At 32.7% G+C, this 26,247-nt stretch overlaps 1 pseudogene; it reads left to right on the top strand.

Annotated features, from left to right (window-relative positions):
• The first annotated feature begins 18,047 nt into the window (after nucleotides 1–18,047).
• On the top strand, nucleotides 18,048–23,036 carry LOC120079889 (annotated as a pseudogene).
• The last annotated feature ends 3,211 nt before the right edge of the window (nucleotides 23,037–26,247 follow it).

Below are 26,247 nucleotides of genomic sequence, written 5' to 3'. Positions count from 1 at the left end.
GGAATAGTAGAAAGGTTGTTCTCTTAAGGGCTGATCCCGGGTCTTGAACAAGGGGCCCCATCCTCTCGCTGGCCTGAGAGGGAATGTATTTCGTGATTAAGATCATAAATCAATTTTTCATTAGAGGGACAATTAAGGAGAAAAGATGAACCTCAGGGGTAAAATGGTAATTGACCTAGCTGATGTTACAAACAACCTGTGAAGGATCAACTTATTGATGACGATTATATGGAATGGACACAAAATATATCTATAGTGAGGGGAGTGTAACTGCAGGCTATAATGAACAGTCCTGTGAGTTAACGAATGTTGATTAACTAGGTTAAAGATTTTGATTGGTTAGTCTCGGATCCTTGGGGTCCATGATCTATAGGTTCATTGGGTCTCCTTGCTAGCTCACTACGGATAAAATTGAAGAACTAGGCGAAGTGAAAATTTGAAATGTTCAAATTCGACCTTTAGAGAAAATTGTATTTTATATGAGATATAATTTACAATTAAATAATTAATTATTTATTTTTGGATAGTATATTTGATATAAGATATTAAATAAAATATTAGCATGAAAGTATTTTAAAAGTTGATTAATGTGATTAATCACAATTAGGTGTCAAAGACAATTTAATATGTGATATTAAATTTTTATTTTTATTTAATTAAATAATTTCTAAAATATGAAAAATGTATTTAATACTTTGTAAAAAAAATTGATTTATTATAAATTTATTTTAATAAAAAATTAGTTAGTGGAAAAATTCAATTATTGGATTTTCCCACTAACTAAGTGGGTTATGAACTGTTTCATACAAAACTTAACACCTAATTTTTCATGCTAATGGAGTTTGAGGCGGCCATGCAAGAAGAGTTTTTGCATCCTATCTTTTACTAAAAATTCAGTCCCACAACCATGTTCTTCAACCATGTTTCCTCTTAAAATTAGAAACATAGTAAAGATTGTCCAACAATATAGACTTTGAATTCAAAAATAACTTTAAGCTCCCATCTGCAATCGCCGAGAGGACCTCCCCTGTTCGAACCCATAGAGTCACCTTTTCAGCCTCAAGTTGCTTCCAAGAACTAGTTTTTTGTGAAGAAGTACAAATATGGTTAGTGGTTCTTGACTCAAATATCCATATATTATTATCATTTTTCACTAAACACGTTTCTAAAACCAGTAAATCATATTTACCTTTTTTTGCCTTCTTCTTTTCAGCCAAGTACTTTGAGCAGTTACGTTTCTAGTGCCCATTCTAGTTGTAATGAAAACAAGTTCCCTTTGCAACCTTGAACTTTTTGCCCTTTTGGGCAGTAGCAGGTGAGACAACTTTATTCTTTCCCTCACCACCTTTCTTCTTCTTCTATTTCTTAGAGCCAGCGGAAGAAGGCGCGAACTTAGTCTTAGAGGTAGAACCCTGTAGAAATTTTTTGAGGAACTGCCAACATTTGCCTCCTCGTATTGTCCTTTAACTTTTATCAAGGACTTGTAAGTCTGTAGCTCGTTAAAAAGGGTGGTAAGATTGTTGGGTTTTATGCCCTAAAACTCGTAGATAGTAAATGTTATTAATTGACCGTCATCAATAAAGAGTTATAGACAATAAATCAATAAATGTTATTGTTTGTATTGTTGTCTATTTTTTCTAAATAACCCTAAATCCAATAAATTAACATCCAAGGCTGCCTTGTGAATCTTGAACTGTATGTGGAGACATACAGGGATCAATGTTCAAGATACAACCTATAGGGTCTATAGTATAAGGATAAGGCGGGATACCTTATCCTGGTAACGCTATGAGTACGACCCACTTTATATTTGATACATACGTAATGATCCAAAGTGTTTGTGTAGGTGACACGCGAGTGGGGGTATCCTATGTAATGAGTTTGCATAAGACTGGACCGCAAAATAGTAACCACTATATGTAATATTATTGACTAGTTAGGTTTCTATTTTAATATGATGACTTAGGCGACTTAGTCTTAATTTTGATTATATTATGAACTCCTGTTCAAGAGGAATTTTCCATTGATTTGAATGGGTAAGGGTGGTCAGTTCGTTGACCCAATATGCCTACCATTTTCGAGACGAGACCGAGTGGAGAGCTGGGAACATAATAATATAAGATGGAATTCACTCATTCCCTCCTTGAGGGTGAGTAGATTAGTGTTCCCTTAAGTGGAGTCTCCGAGACTTGAACAAAGAGACCTATCCTCCCATTAGCCCGAGAGAGGTTTCTGTTTATTGATTGGACCATAAACAGGTTGTTCACTAGAGGAGCACTGATATTTAAGGATTCATAAGTAACCCAAGGTAAAACGATAATTTGACCTAGTTGGAATTGCGAACACTCGTGAAAGACTAACTTGTTGGTATTGGTCTATATCCGTGGACATAGAAATATATCTGTAGTGAGAAGAGTGCAGTTGTGGATCTTTAATTAAATGTACCCACAATTAACGAATATTGATTAACTTGGTTAATGAGTTTAACCAATTAATCTCATATGATTAGAGCTTCTGATCTACAGGTCCACTAGGTCCCCTCGTTAGCTCACTAGAGGACACTTAAGAGGGATATTTGAACTGTTCAAATTAATTTGAGGAAACTATATATTAATGAGATTAATATATAATTAATTGTAGATATGATCTATAATTAAATTGGAGAGAAATATTTGAATAAGATTCAAATTAATTCAGGTGAATTAATAGAGAGGTTTTGCACAAAGACATAGGATGTATATGATAATTAAATGTATATATTAAATTAGGTTTAATGTATAAGTAGTTATTTAATTATTGTGCAAATAAAAAATTAAATAAGTGTTATTTAATTGTTCATATTAAATAAGTGTTATTTAATTAGGCTAATTGATTAAATAAGTGTTGTTTAATTAAATGAACTAATTAATTAAATAAATGTTATTTAATTAATTATATAAAAGAAAAATATATTGGAAAAAATGTTTGGCTCTTATCTATATAAAGACCTCCCTATGGCCCTTTGGCAACACACATTTTGGTTGCCAAAAAAACTCTGACAAACACAACTCCTTAGTATTATTGTGCAAAATTTTCTCTAAGCCATAAATCCTCTCAACTCGCCATAACACTTTTCTCTTCTCCCCCTCCCAATAGTTGGATACCACCTTTCCCTCTATTGGAATCCTAGAGAATAACAAGGTAATTCACCTAGGAGTGTTTGAGATCGCTCAAGGAGATGTTTGTGATCATGACTGTTTGGAGATCTGTTCGTTGGAACCTTGGAGAGGATTGTTCAAGGCACTTGAGGAATCTACAAAGGTAAGAATCGTTCTAACGGATTTCCCAATAGCATGCTAATTTACGTGTTTATTCATTCAGTTTAGTATAACGATTTTTTTATTGTAAAAATTGAATCGCGGGATCCAAGGCGATCTCACACGAGAAGCTTCCGCTAAAGAAAGATCCATTAAATATTCTAATGGAAGATCGTTCATTGGATATAAAAAAAGATATATTTTGACCTCGAGAAGATAATAAAGAAATTCTTGGTTCTGAAGTACCATCTTAGTGCAATTGGTACACTTATATATCTTGCTAATAACACAAGACCAGATATTGCATTTTCAATAAATTTATTAGCTAGATATAGTTCCTCCTACAAAAAGATATTGGAATGGAATTAAGCATATACTCCGTTATCTCCGAGAAACAATCGATATGGGTTTGTTTTATTCAAATAAATCAAATTTTGATCTAGTTGGTTATGCAAATTCTGGATATTTATCTGATCCACACAAAGCTAGATCTCAAACAGGTTATCTGTTCACATATGGAGGAACTGCTATATCATGGCAATCGGTGAATAGACTTTAACAACCACTTTCTCAAATTATGCTGAAATTCTTGCAATTCACGGGGCTAGTTAAAAATGTGTATAGCTAAGGTCAATGACTTAGCACATTCGTGAAACGTGTGACTTGTCTTCTAATAAAAATCTTCCAACAATATTATACTGAGACAACACAATTTGCATAACCCAAATCAAAGGAGCATATATTAAAGGAGATAGAACAAAGCATATTTCGCCGAAGCTTTTCTACACTCATGATCTTGAAGAAAATGACGATATCAGTGTACAACAAATTTGTTCGAAGGATAATCTGACACATTTATTTACAAAGACATTACCAACCACAACTTTTGAAAAATTGGTGCACAACATTGGAATGCGGCGACTCAGAGATCTTAAGTAATGTTTTCATGAGGGGGAGTAAATATATTGTATTCTTTTAGGAGTATGTATTATATGAAATATGTAATCTTTTTCCTTCACTAGGGTTTTTCCCCATTAGGTTTTTCCTAGTAAGGTTTTAACGAGGCATATTTCATATATATATATGAGCATCTAAGGGGGAGTATTATAAATATTATAATAAAAATAGATGCCCAGTGCTTAGTGTCCCAAAGGCCATGTGTCACCATTCGTGTTGTCCATGTGCCTTGTAGTAATTCATGCTTGGTGTCCATATAAGTCCACATCTTACTTGTCACTTTGCCTATAAATAGTGGCATTTGGTGGATCTTAAAATGATATACTCATTAGTAAGAAATCCAAACCAAATTCCACTAAAATTTTCCATTGTCCAATTTTATAGTTTTAGTTTTTATTTATTTATTATTATTAAATAAAAATATTATTGTAGTATATTTTTCCATATCCATATTTTCGTTGTGCTCCTCAATTTCCTAACATAAGTTATTAAAAAATATATTATTTAATTTTTACAACAATTATGCTTCAAGTCTCTATAAATAGGAATTTTGAGTAGAACTCGTGGCATAAGTAACATGTTATTTTTTCATTTTTTGTGTAGGTCTTTACCATTTAAAATTAGTGAAGTGAGAGATGCAATACACATATTGTTGGGGTTGATGCCCTAAATCTCGTAGGGTACTGTATTTTGTAAACACATGTATGAACAAACATTTGTGATGTAATAATATGAGATATTTTCTTCATTATTGTCTATAAAATATGAGATATTTTAGTTGCATTAACCACAAACCAATAAACTAAGATCCCTGGTTATTGTTCTAACTGAAGCATGTACGTGGAGACATACAAGTGGATCATGTCTTAAGTGATAACTTAAATGGTCTATAGTATTGGATAAAGGAGGGAAACCTTATCCTGGTGATACTACGGATACGACTCGCTTTGTAGATGTTACAAGTGTTGTAAAGTGCTACAGATGGTCTGATCCTGATCATTCATGTAGAGACATGCAAGCGGGGGTATCCTATAGAAAGGAGTTTGTATAAGACCGGACCATGAAATGTTTAGTCTTTTTATATAACGATGTTCATGACAGAGACTTTCATTCCACTAAGATGACCATAGGTAACATGACTTTAATCATGAGTGAGTTGGGAACTCCTGTCTATGAGGGCGGTTCTTTGATTTGTATGGGTGCAAGTGGTTAGATCTACGACTAAAACCTACCACTTTGGGGATACGTCTGATTGGGGAGCTGGGAACTCAGCTACACAAGACAGAATTCACTCATTTCCCGAAGCAGGGGTAAGAAGATAGATTACTCTTTTAAAGGCTAATTCCGGGGCTTGAACTATGTGACGCCACACCTTCTCATGGCTCGAGAAGTGTTCACTGATAATAGGACTATGATGTATTGTTCATTAGAGAATTCAGTGGTACTTAAGGAGTTAGATGTAACGACAGGAGTAAAACGGTAAATTGGTTCAGCTGTACTTACGAGCAATTTGTGAAGGGTCATCGTACTATTGATTAATTATATCCAATGGACACAGAAATATATTTGTAGTGAGAAGAGTGCAGCTGTCTGTTTTTAGTAGAATGTCTGACAGTTAATGGATGGTGGATATCATGATTAAAAAGTTTAGTCAGTTATTCATGTATTGTTGGAGCTTCAAGCTACAGGTCCATAAAGTCCCCTTGGTAGCTCAATGGATTTAAGTTGAGAATCAGTTTTTGAGTTAGTTTGAAATGTTCAAATTAACAAGAGGGAATTTGATTATATATGATATAATCAAATTATTTCAATTATATGTGATATAATTGATTTAATGTATTCGATACATTGACTGGAGAAATTAATATAAATATGATTTATATTAAATGTCAAAAAGGAGAAATGAACTATGGTTTATATATTACATATGATGTGATATTAAAACTAAAGGTTATAAATATAATATGATAAATTAGTTATTATATTTATTTATAATAAAAATAATTATTAGATAATTGTTGGTTGGTTATTTATTCTCCTTTAACCGTGTTTAAATGGGAAGTTTCTTTCAGTTTTAATAACTGATGAATAAAAGTGAAAACTGTTTTCATTTTCATGATCACATCACATTTTGATTGAAAGAAAAGAAGAGCTATACGATAGCCCTTTGGGAGAGTGAATGACGATCGAGTTTACTAGATGATAGCCCTCGTTCACTAGACGATCGAGTACCATGTCTATCGATAGACGTTCTATTTCTCCCACTTACTCGATCGTATACTTCCTCCTTCTCTCTACCAAATTCACACAGAGCCTACACCTCATGGATTTTCACACCAAGAATACCAAGGCAACCGAGTGGTACTGTCGAGTGTTGTTGTTCGAGGGTCGAGGATCGAGTATTACTCGATTGGGTTCGAGGATCTCACAGTTTGTGGAATTACACTGGTTGTTCGTTGCGTTCGTGCTCATGATCGAGTTTGCTGGGATGCATGACTGGTGTAGATCGAGGGAATACTTGAAGAAGAGTTCTTCAAAGGTATGTCACTCGATTCCCTTTGTTTTAATTAAAAGCATGCTATAATTTACTCTATGATGCATAACTGTTCTTGTATATTTGTAAATGCTTTATTCTTTCACAATGGGTTTGGAACGATCTTGCTTCTGCTCAATGGTTCTCTTGAATAAGAGTTTCACATATATAGCTTGATTCAAGGTGTCAAAATATATACGACCTTTAACAAAATGAAAGACAATAGGAGAACGAGAAAATGAAGGCTATTAGAGAGATAATTGGTGTAAGAGAAAACCCAAGCTTTTGTATATATTTATGAGAATATATATAAAGGCTGGGAGGAAAAACTCTTGCTCTAAGCACACACAAGATAATTCATCGGTGTAATAGAATGAATAAATAATACCAAATGTTGTTAATATTGGACCCGTATAACATGAGCTTACATTGAGTAAAAATAAATGTAAAAGGGGCGAAATTAGTGGGCTTCCTTAACACCCTTGCAAGATGATGGCGGGTGCAATGAAAATAGTTATCTTGCTCATTAGTGTGAAAAAGATAGCAGCGGAAAACAGTTTGGTAAGAGCATCAACTATTTATTCAGATATAGGAAAGTGACGAATTTGAATCTTTTGCTTGAAAACCAGATCACGAACATAATATACATCAAGTTTAACATGTTTTGTCTTAGAGTGTAAGACAGGATTCACACTTAAATGAACTGAATTGAGATTGTTACACCATAAAATAGGAGGGTGGGATAAATTAATACAAAATTCCATTAAAAGGGAATGAATCCATACCATTTCATTAGCCATAAGGGCAACACTGGTACTCGACCTCCATGTTGGAACGAGATATAATTGACTGCTTCTTGGAACCCTAAGTAACGAGGTACCCACCAAAGAAAATATTATTATAGTTCTGTGAGCGTGAATCAAGAATAAATGACATAGGAGAAACAAATGTTGTGTCAAAGATATGTGAGGTTGAAGTGTGGGTTGTCGATGGTGGTGCATATGGAAAATACAATTCATCGAATAAGACATGACGAGAAATATACAGACGACAATCAGGAAATAAACATTTATATCCCTTGTGGTAGTTACTATAACCAATAAATGTACAATGAACGGAGCGAATAGATAGTCCGTGAGTTTGATAAGGGCGCAAATATGGAAAACATTTACAACCAAAAGTTCGAAGGGAAGGATAATTTGGCTTAAGACCAAAAAGATTTTCCAAGAGACTAACACGATTAAGAACAAGCTAGGAAGACGATTTATGAGATAAACAGACATAGAAAAAGCTTCATCCCAAAACTTAAGAGGCAAAGAAAAGCTTGAGATAAAAATGTGAGTCTCATGTCCATTATATGTCTATGCTTTCTTTTAATGATGTCATTTTATTGGGATGTATAGGAATAGGTAATACGATGTTCTATGCCATGTTGTGCTAAAAAAAGAATGAAAGGTTTAAACTCTCCACCCTCATTACTTTGAAGTCTTAATAGAGAGCGACCCAATAATTTTTCAACTAGAATTTTAAACTCCATGAATGTAGAAAAAACATCAGATTTTGTCTGAAGAAGTAGATCCATGTATAATTATTATCAACGTCCATGAAGCTAATGTATTATCGAAAGCCCTTGCAAGATAAAGTGTGAGCGAGGCCCTACAGATCATAGATAACAAGTTGCAATGGTTGAGTATATGTAGTAGTAGAAGATGTAAAAGGAAAAGCATGATGTTTACCCAAAATGCAAGCATCACAAAAGCTTATTTTATTCATACTTCCATCCGAATGCTTGAAATTTTTAAGAACAGATTGAATAACAGAGAAATGAGGATGGCCTAATCGTTTATGCCAAATATCAATAAATTAGAAGAAACATTAACAAAAGATAAAGTGAAGACTGCGTTCAACACTTGAGAAGGGAGAGATGGTGAGGCAGGCTTTGGGAAGGTAAAAGGAGACATAGATTAATTAAAATGGTACAAAACATCATGGAACAACCCTTGGAGAAGAATTTGGCCAGAAGATGAACCTTCACAAAATAAAAAAATAGGTTGAAACTCAAAATAAACATTATTATCTTTCGCAAATTAAGAAATACTAATTAGATTTTTCGTAATTAAAGGAACATGAAGTAGATTATTCAAAGGTAAGGACCAATTAGATGAATTTGAGGAAAGAAAAGAATCAGAACCATAAAGAAGAATCGACAAACCTGATCCATTTACTAGATAGATTTGACTTTCGCCTCCATATGTAGATCTTGTAAATAGGTTATTGAGGTTGTTTGTTTGATGATTTGTAGCATCAGAGTCAGGATACCAGTTACTATCCCCATTCAGTTCAAGAGAGGCAAACATAGCTAACATAGGAGAGAAATTATTAGCAGAAGTTGAAGAGACGTCATTATTAGAATAACTTGATGATGACAAGGTTACCCGAGGACGAAGGTATCGAATAAAGCATCTGTCTGCAATATGCCCAAATTTAGAACAAATTTGGCATTGAGGCTTGTTTTGACCATTCCAATTGGAGCATCCCCCTCTGTTTTGACCACTTCCATGGCCCCTCGGACTATTGGGACCAGATTAATGAGAAGCATTTATCTTCGTGGGCTGTTCATCATCCTTTTCTGAGTTATGTGACATAAGATTAGCTTATGGCAAAGCTCCTTCAGGACTAATCTTACTTTCATTTCTAAATTCCTGAGTAAGCAACAAAGAGGTGATATCTTGGATAGAGAGGGAAATCAGTTCTAGCAGAAATAACAGAGATCATGGATTTATAATCAAAACCTAACCTAGCCAGAATGTAATATCTGATCATCCTTGGATACGGGCTTACCAACGGATACAAGAGCATCCACACATTGTTGAATCGCCATAAGTATTCTTTTAGAGGCTTAGCTCCCTTCTTCATGTTGTGAAGTTTGCTTTTGAACTGTATAGCTTGAGCAAGACATCGGGCAGAGTAGATACCTTGAACAGTGGACCAAATATCTTTGGTTAAACGGTAGCTCAACATTTGATTCAACACATCTTCGTTCATTGATCTAAGCAGCCATGAGGAAATAAGGTGATCCCGACGCTTCCATTTTTTTACGCAGGATTGGTAATATGAGTTCGAATGGATGAGGACGAAACCATATCCATCTTTTCTTCGATGGTGAGAAATTCAGAAGGAGGTTCTGATTGGAGCTACTATTCAAGATTATACGCTTATAAAGTAGTTGTAACTTGAATTTCCAGAAAACGAAGTTATCATTACTAAGCTTGACAATGGAAATCTTGTTACCCGACCCAAACATCTGTGGAAAAGATGAAGTCGACGCCTGTGATTCCTCAGTTCCTAATATGAACGATTGAGTGCTCATAAACTGGACTATAGCAATAAGAGGAAGACGACAAAAGAAGGAAAAAATTGAAGGCCCCCAATCGTTTGACGGTAGCTCTTATACCATCTTAACAAAATGAAAGGCAATAAGAGAACAAAAAGAGGAAGGCCATTAGAGAGATAATTGTGCAAGAGAAAATCCTAGCTTTTGTATATATTTATAAAAATCAGAGGCACAATATATATAAAGGCTTGGAGGAAAAACTCTTGCTCTAAACACACAAGATAATTCCTCGTGTAACAAAATGACTAAAGAATAACAAATTTTGTTAATATTGAGCCCTTATAACATGGGCTTACATTGAGGAAAAATAAATGTAAAAGAGGCCAAATCAGTGTGCTTCCTTAACACGACCTACTTATTAATGAGAAGTGCCTGCAATGTTCATTGGATGTAAAGCTAGAGGTCCTTCTAGGATGCTTGCAAACACTCACTTAATAGCATTTTCTTCACAAAATCTACACATTTTTTTTTTATCTCCATGTCAGCTTCAAAACTATAGGATTTTTCTCGTGCCATCTTTATGTCATTCTCTTCTTGACTCATTGAACTAACATTCTATATAATTTGGGCTCAAAATTATTTGTCGATTCTTATGAAGTTGCTAGTCTTTGAAGATGTAGTGTAAAAGCCACTTGAATCTTCTTTGTCTTGGTTCTTGCAATTGCTCCTTCGAGTACATGTAATGATTTAATAGTTTAATTCACATGAATTAATATAAGTGTTATGGGTGAATTTAGATTTGATGAAATAGGCAAAAAGTCAGAAAAAGAATGAGGAAAGATAAATCTAAGATAGAGTGGACTTGAGACTGCATAAGTTGGGTCTAAGTGCCAACTAATTATTGATCCAATCAGAATTAATCCTACTGTATGTACGGTAAAGAAAAATCCATCTCATCCTAATCCTAGGCCGAGGACTAGGTAAACTTCTAGTCTTTCTCAATTTAAATACATTATTATAACTTCATATGAGATAACTTGATATGAATCTAGAACTTAAATTTTAGACTTCATCTCCATTCCATAGTTCTTTGTCTATGAATTTTGTTAAAGAAATATAATGAAATCAACTTATACAATGTTTGTTGTAACCGTTTCACTTGAAAAAAATTTCTATATAAATACATATGTAGCCAGATACTAAATAGATGTACTGAAAAATACAAAAAAAAAAAAAAAAAAAAACTAGCTAAACTCATCTGTAGTTCTCCAAGAAAATCTCCAAGACTTGAATACAACTCCTCCGTGGATGTAGGCATATTGAGCCCGAACCACGTTAAAAATTTTATGTCTTCCTTCTTCTCTTCTTCGATTATTCTTCTTGTATTGTCTTTGATCTTCATCTTCATCAGCTCTCCCAAGTAAATCCGGTAACATTTTCCAATTGGTTCTCTCCATTTCTCTTGAGCACTCTGAAACAAAACGAAAGAAATTGGAGTAGCCATTCAAGACTTCAGATCAGTGAAGTGCAAGACTCTAATCTTGGCCATCAACGTGTAGGGCAGGAGATTGTTTCACACGGATTGTGCTTTCAACACATTGTTTTTTAATCAGCTGACATTTCATTAAAGACCAATTAGTTATCTTTACTTGGGCCTCCAGTTTTCCACACAAAAAGCCCACATTGTTTCAATATCAACCCAACAAAGTGGTATCAGAGCCTGCAAGAAATCTTCAAGATCAGTCAAGAACCAAAGAAAGAAGATCTTGGAGCATTCAGAATCTTAAAGAAAACTAAAGATGGCAGTAACAAGATATGACATTGAGAAATTTGATGGGAAAGGAGATTTTAGCTTGTGGAAAGCCAAGATTAAGGCGATTTTGGGGCAACAAAGGGCCCACAAAGCCTTGAAGACCCAACTAAATTACCTACCACTGCAATAGAAGAAGAAAGGGAGAATATGGAGCTAATTGCAAATGGTACTTTGGTCCTAAACCTATCAGACAGTGTACTAAGACAGGTCATTGATCAATAAACAGCCTTCAAGATGTGGACTAAGTTGAATGAATTTTATGAAACAAAGAACTTGTTGAACAACTCTTCTTGAGAGAAAGTTTTCTCTCATTCAAGATGAGCTCCTCAAAGACACTAACAAAAAAGCTTGATGAATTTAAAAGAATTACAACAAAGTTTAAGACTCAAGGTGAAGAGATTGGGGCTGACAATGAAGCTTTTGTGCTTCTTAATTCACTTCCAGACTCTTACAAGGATGTTAAGACAACTTTAAATTATGGAAGAGGTTCAATATCAACTGATATAATCATTTCAGCTCTAAAGATCGGAGAAATGGAGCTTCTAACCAACAAAAGAGAAACCTAGTGTTGAGGATATTTAAAGGGAAAACTAAGCAAAACAATAAAGAAAAAGGCAAGCACAATTCTACAGAAGAAGGTAAAGAAAAATCCAAGGTTAGATGCAAGTATTGTAAGAAGTTGGGGCATCTAATCAAGGATTGCAGAACCTTGAAATTGAAAAATGAACAGAAGAACAAACAACAACAACCACAACCACAACAGAAAGGCCAGTCAAGTCAATCAGTCTGGGAGGACTCTTTTTTCTATTCAGATGCCCTAGCTACATCAAATCAAAGGGCTGATGATGTTGGACCAGCTAAGAACTTAGATTGGGTTCTAGACTTAGGGTGTTCTTTTCATATGACAACTCACAAAGACTGGTTCAGCACATATAAAGATCTGGATGGAGGTTCAGTATACATGGGTAACAATAACTCATGTCCAGTGATTGGAATTGGCTCTGTCTCACTTAAGCTAGAAGATGGGACAGTTAAATTACTAAGAAATTTTAGACATGTGCCTAAATTAAAGAGAAACTTGATTTCACTAGGCATGCTTGACTCAATAGGCTATGAATACAGAGGAAAGGAAGGCTATTATGAAGTATTGAAGAATAGTAAGCCTATTTTCAGAAGGGTAAAGATAAATGGGGTCTATGTTGTTCAAGGAGTTCAGAAAGTTCATTCAGTCCTAGTTATGACTTCTAAAGAGCCTACTAAAGGAGATCTTTGGCACAAAAGACTCTCTCGCATTAGTGTCGAAGATCTTCAAACTCTTGCCAATCAAGGAATTCTACCTAAAGGAATTCATCAAAGCCTATTCTTCTGTGAGCATTATGTGATAGGCAAAGCAACCAGGCAAAGTTTTTTCAAGGCTTAGCATACAACCAAGGCCATCCTTGATTATGTGCATTCAGACCTTTGGGGCCCTTCACCTTTTAAATCCTTAAGTGAAGCCAGGTATTTCTAGGAAATGTTGGATATTCTTCCTTAAAACTAAGGATTTGGTGTCTGAAAAGTTCACAGATTGGAATATTATGGTTGAAAAGCAAACTAACTGTCAAATAAAGTGTCTAAGGACTGATAATGGGCTTGAGTTTTGTGCAGAAGAGTTTAATGGATTATTAGACACAAGACTGTGAGGTACACACCTCAGCAAAATGGGGTGGCAGAGAGACTAAACAGAACAATCATGGAGAGAATCAGGAGTCTCTTATCAGATGCCATCCTTCCTGAGAAGTTTTAGGCTGAAGCAGCATCCTGTACAGTCTATACTCTCAACAGATGCCCTCATCCCTCACTAGATATTCTAACACCAGAAGAAAGGTGGACCAAACATCCTCCTAACCTAAATAACCTAAGGGTGTTTGGTTGCACAGGTTTTATACACCAGAACAAGGGGAAGTTAGCTGTCCATGCAGTAAAATGTATGTTTTTGGGATTTACTAAAGGGGTGAAAGGCTTTAGATTGTTGCATCCTACTAAGAAAAAGTGTGTAACAAGCAGAGATATCATTTTAAGAGAGATAGAAATGTTTATGCAAAAGCCTTATTCAAATGATTCAGCACCACAAGGAAAGACAGATACAATTAAGGTGGAGCACTTTCTAAATCCTACTTCTAATCCCTCAAGCTCAAATTCACATACTTATCAATTGCCTCATCATGAAGAAGATGTAGAAGAGGTTGCTTTTGATCCTGAGCAAGAGGAACCAGACCTAAGAGATTATAGCTTAGCAAAAGACAGACAAAGAAGAATTATAGTGCCACCTTCAAGATATGATGATCAACTTAGCTCTAAATGCTTAAGAATAATGAGCTAGAACCTTTTACTTTTGAAGAGTCAGTGAGTTGTGCTAAAGCTAAATGTGGATAGAGGCTATGAATGAAGAGGTTGAATCTCTTTTAAAGAATGACACGTGGGAGTTGGTTCTCTTACCTAAAGGGTGCAAACCAATTGCATCCAAATGGATGTATAAATACAAAGAAGGTATTCCTAATGGTCAAGGACCTAGATATAAAGCTAGGCTGGTTGCAAAGGGATTCAATCAAAGACAAAGTGTTGACTACAATGAAATTTTTTTCCCCAGTAGTCAAGCAAAAATCTATCAGACTCATACTATCCATTGTGGCTCAACAAGACCTAGAGCTAGAGCAACTTGATGTCAAAACAGCTTTCCTACATGGCTTCCTAGATGAAACCATTTATATCAGCCAACCTAAGGGCTATGAAGTAAGTGGGAAAGAAGACCATTACTGTCTACTTAAAAGGTCTATTTATGGCCTTAAACAGTCACCTAGGTGTTGGAACAGAAGATTTAATGATTTTATACAGAAGACTGGGTTTGTTAAGAGTTCTTATGATAGTTGTGTTTATATAAACACTAAAACCTATGCTCATCCTATCTATCTACTTCTATATGTAGATGATATATTGCTATCAGGAACTACTATGAAGGACTTAAAACAAGTCAAAGACCTACTGAAATCATAATTTGAATGAAGGACATAGGCAGTGCAAACAGAATATTAGGCATTGATATAAGAAGAGAGAGAAAATCATGCAAACTATGTATTGATTAGACTCAATATTGTGAAAAACTAATCAAAAGATATCACATGACAGAAGCTAAAGCAGTCAGTACTCCAACTACACATCATTTCAAACTTTCAGCAGAGAACTCACCTAAAGAAACAGACATTAAACACCTAAAGCTAATGTCAACAATTCCATATTCCCAAACTGTGGAAAGTCTCATGTACCTAATGATTTCTACAAGGCTAGATATTGCCTATGTTACAAGTCTGGTAAGTAGGTACATGGCTAATCCGGGTAAGAGGCATTAGGAGGCAACAAAGTGGATCATGAGGTACCTTAAAGGCACTTTAAGTGCCATACTACTGTATCAAAAAGCTCTAAGCAGTGAACCAAGATTGATAGGTTATGTTGACTCTGACTACACAAGCGACTTAGATAAAAAGAGGTCCCTATCTGGTTATATCTTCCTATATGGAAGTTTTGTATTAAGTTGGAAGGCAACATTACAATCAGTGGTAGCCCTTTCTACCACTGAGGCTGAATTTATAGCATTATCAGAGGCTGTAAAGGAAGGATTATGTCTAAAAAGACTCCTATTTGATTTTAGTATTAAACAAGATACAATAATGTTATTCTGGGACAATCAAAGTACCATACATTTATCAAAACATCCACAATATCATAACCAAACTAAACACATTGATGTTAAGTATCATTTCATACGAGAACAGATAGAGAACAAGTAGAAGTTCTTAAAGTTCATACCTCTGAGAATGTCTCCGACATGTTAACCAAAGTTGTCACCCAACTTAAACTTCAGAAGTGCTTCAACATCATTGGGTTTGAGCTGAGAGACAAAGGTTGAAGAAGAAAAGGGTTAGCAAAAGAGGAGCTGGAAGAAACTCGTTGAAGTTAATTTCAAGGTGGAGATTTGTTAGAAAAATAAAATAAAACAGTGAAATCAACCTTTACACCTGTCTCTTATACACATCTAGATGTGTATAAGAGACAGCTTCAGAAGTGCCTCAACATCATTGGGTTTGAGCTGAGAGACAAAGGTTGAAGAAGAAAAAAGTTAGCAAATGTGGAGTTGGAAGAAACTTATTGAAGTTAATTTCAAGGTGGAGATTGTTAAAGAAATATGATGAAATCAACTTATACAATGTTCTTTGTAATCGTTGCACTTGAACAAATTTCTGTATAAATACATATGTAGCTAGATACTAAATAGATGTACTAAAAATACAAAAAAAAAAAAAAACTCATCTGTAGTTCTCCAAGAAATTCTCCAAGACTTGAATACAGCTTCTCCGTGGATGTAGGCATATGGAGGCCGAACCACGTTAAAAATTTTGTGTCTTCCTTCTTCTCTTCTTCGATTATTCTTCTTGTATTGTCTTTGATCTTAATCTTCATCAGCTCTTCCAAGCAAATCCAGCAACATTTCCCCATCGGTTCTCTCCTTTTCTCTTGAGCACTCTGAAACAAAATGAAAGAAATTGGAGTAGTCATTCAAGACTTCAGATCAGTGAAGTGCAAGACTCTAATCTTGGCCGTCAACGTGTAGGGCAAGAGATTGTTTCACACGGATTGTGCTTTCAGCACATTATTTTTTAATCAGCTGGTATTTCATTAAAGACCAATTGGTTTTCTTTACTTGGGCCTCGAGTTTTCTACACAAAAAACCCACATTGTTTCAATATCAGCCCAACAAATTTGGCATCAGAGCCTCTTTTCTTTCTTTTCTTTTTTTTTTTTTCTTTTACAAGTTCTCTCTTCCCTAGATTATAAATTTATCGTTGTTGTCATATATGAAGGTTGAATGTGTTTTCCTTGTCTTTATTTTGGCGTCTGTTAAAGAATTGATTGTGGCTATATTTATTTAAGGTTGGTTGTCGTTTGATATCATAATTGTTTTGCTGGTTGTCTCTGGAAATATCTTATAGAATCTCGGAATGTTCATCTTGCAGATTTTTTTCCTTATCTGGAAAATTATGCGTTATTATCCCCCTTGGATTTTTTTCCTTATTTATGCGTTGCAAATCCTGGATAGGGATGTTTTCCTTTTTTTTCCTTTGTTGTTATGTAAGAATAAGTAGTTTTCTTACGAGGGTTGTTGATTTAAGTCCTCAAATTGAAGTCTTTGTTTTGGTGTGTGGTCGTACGACATGATCGTCTATCAATCTTAAAGATTGTTAAGCAAGGAGCTCTATAGACAGTATCTGTCAATGTCTATAACTGATAGATAGTAACGTTTTGCTATATTTGTAAATATTTCCACATTCCATTTAAACAATTACCCTTCTTTTTTTAAGAAAAAAGATAAACTAATAAAAACATTTAAAAAATAAACTAAAGGTCTGTTTGGAATGATTAGAGAAAAAAAGTATTTTAGAAAAATCATTTTTATTTAAACTCTTTTCATCAAGACTATTTAAAATATATTTTGAAAGTGCTTCTAATACTATTTTCAATTGTTTCTAACACTTTAATTTTTTTTTCAAAATGACAGGTTTAAAATTGACTACTAAAAAAAATTAAACCAACACTTTAAATCATAAATTTCCCGTCTTATCCCTTCCAACACTCCCTACACCACTTGCATCGTGGTTTAAATTTGGAAGTGTTTAATGATGGATAGTACAATTTTTATTATTAAGTTTCATTTTAAATGTTTTTTTAATAAATAAAGAAAATATGAGATTTAAAAAATGCCCACCACTTGTTTTTTGTTTAATTTGTCCCACAAACCTATCTTCAGTGCATAGAGAAATTTATGGAATAAAACTTTGATGAAGGGAAATGCTTAATCTTAGACACCAATAGATTGGTAAAGTTTTTGACAAGTAGCACAAAGCTTTTTTTTTTTTTTTTTTTTTTAAAAAAAAAAAAAGAGGACAAGTAGAATAATTAGTTATGAATAATGGAGCAATGGAGAAAGCTAATAATAGAAACTTTTGCATGGTTGTTTGATATCTCCCTTACTTTATAAATACTTCAAAATGAAGATAGAATATTCACACTTCCAAAAATACTCACAAAGAGATCAGAAAAAATAATAAGAAAGAAGAAGAACAAGATGAGTACGATGTTGAACTTGATGACTCTAACCGTCATACTATTATATGTTTCTAAAACGAAAGGCCAATCTAGTGATACTATTTTTGATGTGACAAAGTATGGTGCTGTTCCTAATGGTGATATAACTCAGGTAAAAATCAATGTTTAGACCCGTTTGATAACTATTTGATTTTTTTTAAAAAAAATTAAAACTTACAAACGCTTGTTTGACCTATTGATTTCTTTGTTTTATTGTTTACCTTTTAGGAGTGTTTTTAAAATATAAAGTATTTTTTTTTTGAAAAGTAATAACTTACTTTTATTTTTGAAATTTTACTTAGAATTCAATTGTTTACTTAACAATGATAAAAGGCATGGCAAGAAAAGTGTAAGAAAGTAGAAATTTTTTTAAAAGACAAAAAAAAAAAAAATCAAATGATTATAAAATAGAGCTTTAATATATCAATGTTTGAGAGAGAAAAACACTCTACATGTGACATTTCATCCTAATTATATTTTAAATAGGCCCTAACAAATGCATGGAAGGATGCTTGTGCATCAAAGAGTCAAAGTACAGTAATTATTCCAAACGCGGGTAACAAGTTAAGTGCGATCCAGTTAGTAGGCCCTTGCAATAGTTCAATCGGAATTCAACTCCAAGGGACATTGCAAGCACCAATAGATCTGACAGGTGAAAGATTGGGTTCATTTCAAATATATCGATCATTTTTCATTGACAAGTGGTGGAGTTTTTGACGGACAAGGAAAACAAGCTTGGGAAAGCAATGATTGTGATAAAAACCTAATTGCGCAAGAATTCCCATGGTAAGTACATTTAAATTATCTAATAACAATTTTAGTAGCTTTCTCATTTCCAGCGTCTATATCAATCCAATTGCAATCTAATATTGTGATTAGAATTTTAATTATATCAAACTAAACATTCATGTATAGTTCTTTTTTTCAACTAAATATGTACGTTTATTTTATTATTATAATATATATTTTTATTTTGGGAATATGCAGAGTTTGAAGTTTAGTTTTATCACAAACTCAATTGTGAGTGACATAACCTCTAAAATAGCAAGAACTTTCATGTCCAAGTATTGGGTTGTAATAACCTTACGCTCCAAAATGTAATATAAATGCACCAGAAAATAGTATATAACACTGATGGAATCCACATTGGACGTTCTATTGGAATTAATATATCAATTCAAACATTGGCACTGGAGATGATTGTATCTCACTTGGAGATGGAAGCAAAAAAGTAACAATTACCAATGTGACTTGTGGGCTGGACATGGTATCAGTGTAGGAAGTTTAGGAAGGTATGCTGTTGAAGAACCAGTTGAGGGACTTCAAGTTAAAGAATTGTACATTAAGAATACATCAAATGGTTTGAGAATTAAAACATGGCCAGCTTCTCCTTCTGCTGGAACAGCTTCTGATATGCATAATGAAGATATAATTATGGTCAATGTCAGCAATCCCATTCTCATAGATCAAGAATATTGTCCATACAACAAATGTAATAAGGAGGTAATGTAGTTATGAGACTTTTTACTTTTGACGATTTTCCCTCAGTTGAAGTATTTCAATCAAAATCAAGTAACCATGGTTTCTTTCTTGCTTTTCAGATTCCATCTAAAGTGAAGATTAATAAGGTTAGTTTCAAGAATATTAGAGGTACTTCTGGTAATGCAATCGCAGTAAAGCTTATTTGTAGTTCTAGTATTCCATGTGAAACTGTGGAGCTAGCTGACATCGACCTCACTTACAATGGACGCGAAGGCCCTATTTCATCTCAATGTGCAAATGTGAAACCCATTGTTTCTGGGAAGCAAAACCCTCCTACTTGTTCTTCTCTTGCTCCCAATTCTTCGCCACCAGCTTAAGCTATTTCTACAATGATCCATTTAATACAAAAATTTTGAATGTTATTTTCTTTACATATATACTAAGGAAGTTTGTTTGTTAAAGAGAGAGAGAATTTTGTATTTGCATATTGTTTTAGCACTCAAGTTCTTATACAAAAAACTTGGAGTGAAAATATCCTATTTTGAATTTTTTAAATGAAGACATTTCTTTCCTTTTAAGTATTCTTTTGGTTTATTAGTTATACCAAATAATCTTGTAATTCAAAATTTTGTCGCAAAATCCTGGAATAACATGGATGCATTCCATATATTTTGTAGGGTATTTTTTATAACAAATAATTGGCGTTCTTTTTCTTTATTTTTCTCTTTAACGTCGATTCTTTTTGGTACTTAAAAAATCGAATTTTGTTTAGTTATCAATGAATTTTTAGGATAAATTCTAGAAATTTTTAAATCTATTCTTATCGCATACTACTTAATCTATCTATGCTTAAAAGATCTGTAGGATATTTGCACTAGATTTAGTCGGCCAGACATAGTTAAGTATTGGTCTTGTTTGTATAATGTGTACCCACATATCTCGCATAAACGTTTTTGAAATTTCACAACATCAATAGATAAAACATTAAACCGTGGGACAACTTTGGTTTTGGTTAGAAGAATCTCAAGAGAAGATTATTCTTTTCAAAATAAAACAAGGGCAAAGTTAAAATTTTGTGACTATAAGGGTGGCAAGAAGAAATTATGTCCAATTACCAATCTTTCACCACAAAAGGGTCAACAAATAACCGAAGATTAACAATATCCTACATGTTTCATATGTTTTTGTCAACCGAAGTTTACTTTAACATTTCATGCCTGGTAAGTAATTTGATTAAATGAGATTTAAAAAAAATTATTGATTGAGTTAATTTTGGATTTCAATTGGGTTAATTGAAATGTTGGCCGAAATCTATTTGGATAAATTAGATTTGAAGATTGTTAAATGAGATTTATTTATTTATTATTATTATTATTTAGAGAACAATTAGCATAATTAGTTATGGAATAATTGGGCAATGGAGCAAGCTAATAATAGAAAACTTGCTGAATGTGTGTGATTTCTCCCTTAGTTTATAAATACTTAAAATGAAGTAGAACATTCAAACACTTTCAAAAATACTCACAAACAGATCAGAAAAAGAATACAAGAAGAAGCAGAACAAGATGAGTACCAACATAGTTGAACTTGGTGACTCTAACCTTCATACTATTATATGTTTCTATTATGAAAAGTTCAATCTAATGATGCTATTTTTGATGTGACAAAGTATGGGTGTATACTAATGTGATGATAACTCAGGTAAAACCAAATGTTTAGATCTATTTGATAACTATTTGATTTTTTTTTTTAAAAAATTAACTTACAAACACTAGTTTCATCTATTGATTTCTTTATTATCTTGTTATCTTTTAGGAGTTTTTTAAAGTATGAGTAATTTTGTTTTTTTTTTTGACAAAGTAATAAACTTACTTTTGTTTGGAAATTTTCACTAGAATTCCATTGTTTACTTAATAGCGATAAAAGGCTATGAAAGTAAAAGTGTAAGAAAACGCATAACAATTTTTAAGAGACAAAAAAAATATAATTATTATAAGAAACAATATTTAATATATCAATGTTCAAGGAGGAAGAAAAACACCCTACATGTGATATATTCATGCCTAATTATATTTTAAATAGGCCCCTAACAAATGCATGGAAGGATGCTTGTGCATCAACAAGTCAAAGTACAGTAATTATTCCAAACGGGAGTTAAACAAGTTAAGTGCGATCCAGTTAGTAGGCCCTTACAATAGTTCAATCAGAAATTCAATTCCAAGGGACATTGCAAGCACCAACAGATCTGACAGGATGAAGATTGTTTCATTTAAATATATCGATCATTTTCATTAACCAAGTGGTGGAGATTTTTGACGGACAAGAAAACAAGTCTGGGAAAGCAATGATTGTGACAAAAACCCTAATTGCGGCAAGAATTTCCATGGTAAGTATATTAAATTATCTCTAATTAACAATTTTAGTGGCTTTCTCTTATTTAGCTGTATTATCAATCGAATTACGTTATATATTGTGATTAGAATAACTGTATCAAACTAAACATTCATATATAGTTTTTTTTTCATGTTTATTTATTATTATTAATATATATATATATATATTTTTGGTGAATATTGAGGTTTAATGGTTCAGTTTTATCGAAAAAACTCAATTGTGAGTGACATAACTTCTTAAAGATAGCAAGAACTTTCATGTCCAAGTATTGGGTTGTAATAACCTTACCCTTCAAGAATGTAAATATAAATGCACCAGGCAGTAGTATTAACACTGATGGAATACACATTGGACGTTCTATTGGAATTAATATCATTAATACAAACATTGGCACTGGAGACGATTGTATCTCCTTGGAGACGGAAGCAAAGAAGTAACCATTACTAATGTGACTTGTGGGCCTAGACATGGTATTAGTGTAGGAAGTTTAGGAAGGTATGCTGTTGAAGAACCAGTTGAGGGAATTCGAGTTAAGAATTGTACATTGATGAATACACAAATGGCTTGAGAATTAAAACATGGCCAGCTTCTCCCTTTGCTGGAACAACTTCTGATATGCGTTACGAAGATATAATTATGGTCAATGTCAGCAATCCCATTCTCATAGATCAAGAATATTGTCCGTACAACAAATGTAATAAGGAGGTATGTAATTATGAGACTTTTTTTCCCCTCAATTTGAATTATCTCAGTCAAAACTCAAGTAACCATGCTTTATTTCTTACTTTTCAGATTCCATCTAAAGTCAAGATTAGTAAAGTTAGTTTCAAGAATATTAGAGGTACTTCTAGTAATGCACTTGCAGTAAAACTTGTTTGTAGTTCTAGTGTTCCATGTAAAACTGTAGAGCTAGCTGACATTGGCCTTACTTACAATGGAAGAGAAGGTCTTATTTCATCTCAATGTGCAAATGTGAAGCCTATTATTTCTGGAAAGCAAAATCCTCCGGCCTGTTCTTCCCTTGCTCCCAATTCTTCACCACCAGCTTAGGCTATTTCTACAAAGATGACCATTGAATACAATTTTTTTAATGTTATTTATTTATTTATTAGTCTATATGATGTAAGAGAATTTTGTTGGTTAAAAAAGCAGAGAATTTTGTATGTGCACATTGTTTAAGCACTCAAATTCTATAGAATAAACTTGGAGAGAACGTAGGCTTTCCATCTTTTGAATTTTTAAATGAAGAGACATTTCTTCCTTCAATATTCGTTTATCAATTATACCAAACAATCTTGTAACTAAAATTTTTGTCCTACAATGTTATCCTGGATAACATGGATGCATTTCATATATTTTTTAGGGTATTTTTTTTAATAACTAATTGGTGCTCTTTCCCTTTGTTGTTGTTGTTGTTGTTTTTTTTTTTTTTTCTTGTCGTTGATAAACAATCTTGGAACTTCTTACTGAAGTGTGAATATTTTTAAATATTTTTTTATATTTAAAAAAGTCCCATAATTTTATCTCTTTACAATTTTTGTTTTACTTCTCTACTGTTTTCATAAGTACAGCACACAATTAATGGATAAAACATTAGAACTCTTTGGTAATCATTTTGTTTTTTGTTTTTTATTTTTGAAAATTAAGTATATTCACTCTGCATCTTTCTTAATTATGATAGTTGAATTCTTAGTCAAATTTCAAAAACAAAAATAAATATTTAAAAGGAATAGATCTTGATGTGGAAATAGTGTCTATACCTTAATTTTAAAAAAATAAAAATAAAAAATCAAACGATTATTAAATAGAACGTAAATTAGGGGACAAACTTTCGTTGTGGTTATGCTAAAATATGAGAAAAAATTTCAAAATAAAATAAGGGCAAAGTTGAAATTTTGTGTCTATAAAACGTTTGGGCGTCTTCATATGGGGTGGCAAGAAAAATTTATATCCAATTTACCATCTTTCACCACAAAAGGGTCAACAAAGAACCAAATCTCCGTAATGCCCTAAATTGAAGTCTACCTTGAATTTCAACTTGCTTAAGTAATTTGATTAAATTAGATTCAAGGAAAATTATAGATTAGAATTAATTTTTGGATTGCTCACTTTGTTATAACCTTGAATTCTCTATTAGGATGGACACGAGTCGATTAGACCAAACGTGATTTTGTGGATAATTTTACTAATTACTGAAATTTTAATTCCATATAAGTGGTTGTTTTGATAACGATATCTGGATCTGAAGTGTTTGATAAAATTGTGTGTGTTAATGATTATTGTAATGCTTAATGTTAGATACTCGATGCATGTGAAAGCAAATTTATCATCATATTACTAATTCTCCACAATCAATACGAGCAAAAGAAAATTTATTTTGGTGTGCGGCCATGTGATTATATTATGTGAGTTAGAGGGACCTAATGCATAGTTGTGTGTCAAAAGCGTCATGACAAGTATGTCATGAAAATTGGTCATTTAAAAGGGAGGCTCGGGCTCTATCAGATGGATGCCATGGCAAAATTCAAATGTTTTCTTTTGTCTCCCTTTGTTTCATTTATTTTCCTTACGTTTTCCATGAGACCCAAAAGCAAAATTCTTTTTCTTATGTATTAAATAACGTGCTAACTAGATCTCAAATAAAGAATTTGATTCCAAGTTATCTCCTAATTAAATATGATGTATATTGTGTTAAAGTGTAGATATAATATTAAAGTTACTTTCATCCATTAACTTTAAGCTTTTGGATCAATAGGTAATTTAATATATATGAACAGTATAGTAATCTGTGGTCTTTCTAAGTAATAAAGCTAAGTCAATATTCAACGATTCCAATGTGTTACATTCAACAAGAAGTATAAATACTGATGATGGACCTTCTTAAATATCCATGAGCAAATTATGCTTACGAATAGTATACTACAATATGAGTGTTGTGCTAGAAATGCCACCTTTAGTTGTTATAGTGCAGATTGAGGATATATCAATGACTTAGAAGTGCAAGACGTTGGAAGGATTGCGATGAATAATGTAAATAACAAGGAAATAGGTGTGGGGGGCATTATTATCTTATGGGCTATTCTTTTCTCTCTCTTTTTTTAATGTGTTAAAATGATTATATAAAAAGAGCAATTATTAGTGCATTTAATTTCATGTTTCCTTTCGTTTGAAAAATAAAATAAATAATTCCTTTTTTAAATTTATTATTTAATTGGATGAAATAGAAGTTACACAATAGATGGTTGCACCTAAGTATTTTTCATGTAAAAATCTTAACTACTCATTAGATTGATTATGTATGAATGAATATGATAAAAAATGACGATCACATTCATTTTCATAGTTTTTAAAATTATTTTTTATTACTTTTTTAAAAGTAGAATTGATACAATTACTTCCTAATAAATTTTCACTTTTATTCATATGAATTAAAATTGATATTTTTTATATTTAGTATATTCCTCACACCACTAAATTCTATGTCCTAAATTTTCAAATTGTTTAGTTTATTGTCACCAATTGTTTTTTTTAAATAAATCGTATCATTTTACGTAAAAAATTACACATATGTTTCTCTTATATTTAAAAAATAATCTAGAGAAAAAAAAGTATTAAATAATCTAGAGTAAACAAAATATATTACTTTAAGTTGAAAACATAAATGATATAATATTTTAAATAATTATTCAAGAATAAAAATTATCAACAAGAAAAACCTCTGCAAATTTAGACATACTAGGTCCTATTTAATCATTATGATTAATCACAATAAATTAACATTATTTACTCAATAAGGGTACTTTTTAAGGTTTACGGCTGAAATTTACGAAATGCTAATTTATATATATCACTATAAGTTTGTGACGTGGAACGGTTGACTTTATCTTGGAGAGGAGAAAAATAGAATCACCACTAATCTTGATTTAAAGGATGTGATTGAACACTCAAAAATATGCTAAAACGGTTGTAAAGAAAGATCAAAGGTTCGGGGTCTTTTGTGTACGGAGAAGATATTAGCACCCCATAACACTAACCGAGTTTATTTTTTGTGTGTTAATTTAAAGAAAATGACATTGGTAGAAAAACATGGTTTTTATGTTGATTTTTTAATGTCCCATATTTTATTGATCACCATTAAAATAAATAATGAACAACAATCATGAATGGTCAAAGACCATTAGAAAATTTTATTTAAATTTAAGTTGGTCTTCCAAAATAAATTGATCAATTCAAGAATATTAGAGAATCAACCTAAACTTTA

The sequence above is a fragment of the Benincasa hispida genome, chromosome 6 (genome assembly GCF_009727055.1).
Source record: "Benincasa hispida cultivar B227 chromosome 6, ASM972705v1, whole genome shotgun sequence".
Taxonomy (NCBI): domain Eukaryota; kingdom Viridiplantae; phylum Streptophyta; class Magnoliopsida; order Cucurbitales; family Cucurbitaceae; genus Benincasa; species Benincasa hispida.
The sequence above is the reverse complement of the archived record's forward strand: the minus strand, read 5'-3'. Positions and strand labels throughout refer to the sequence as shown.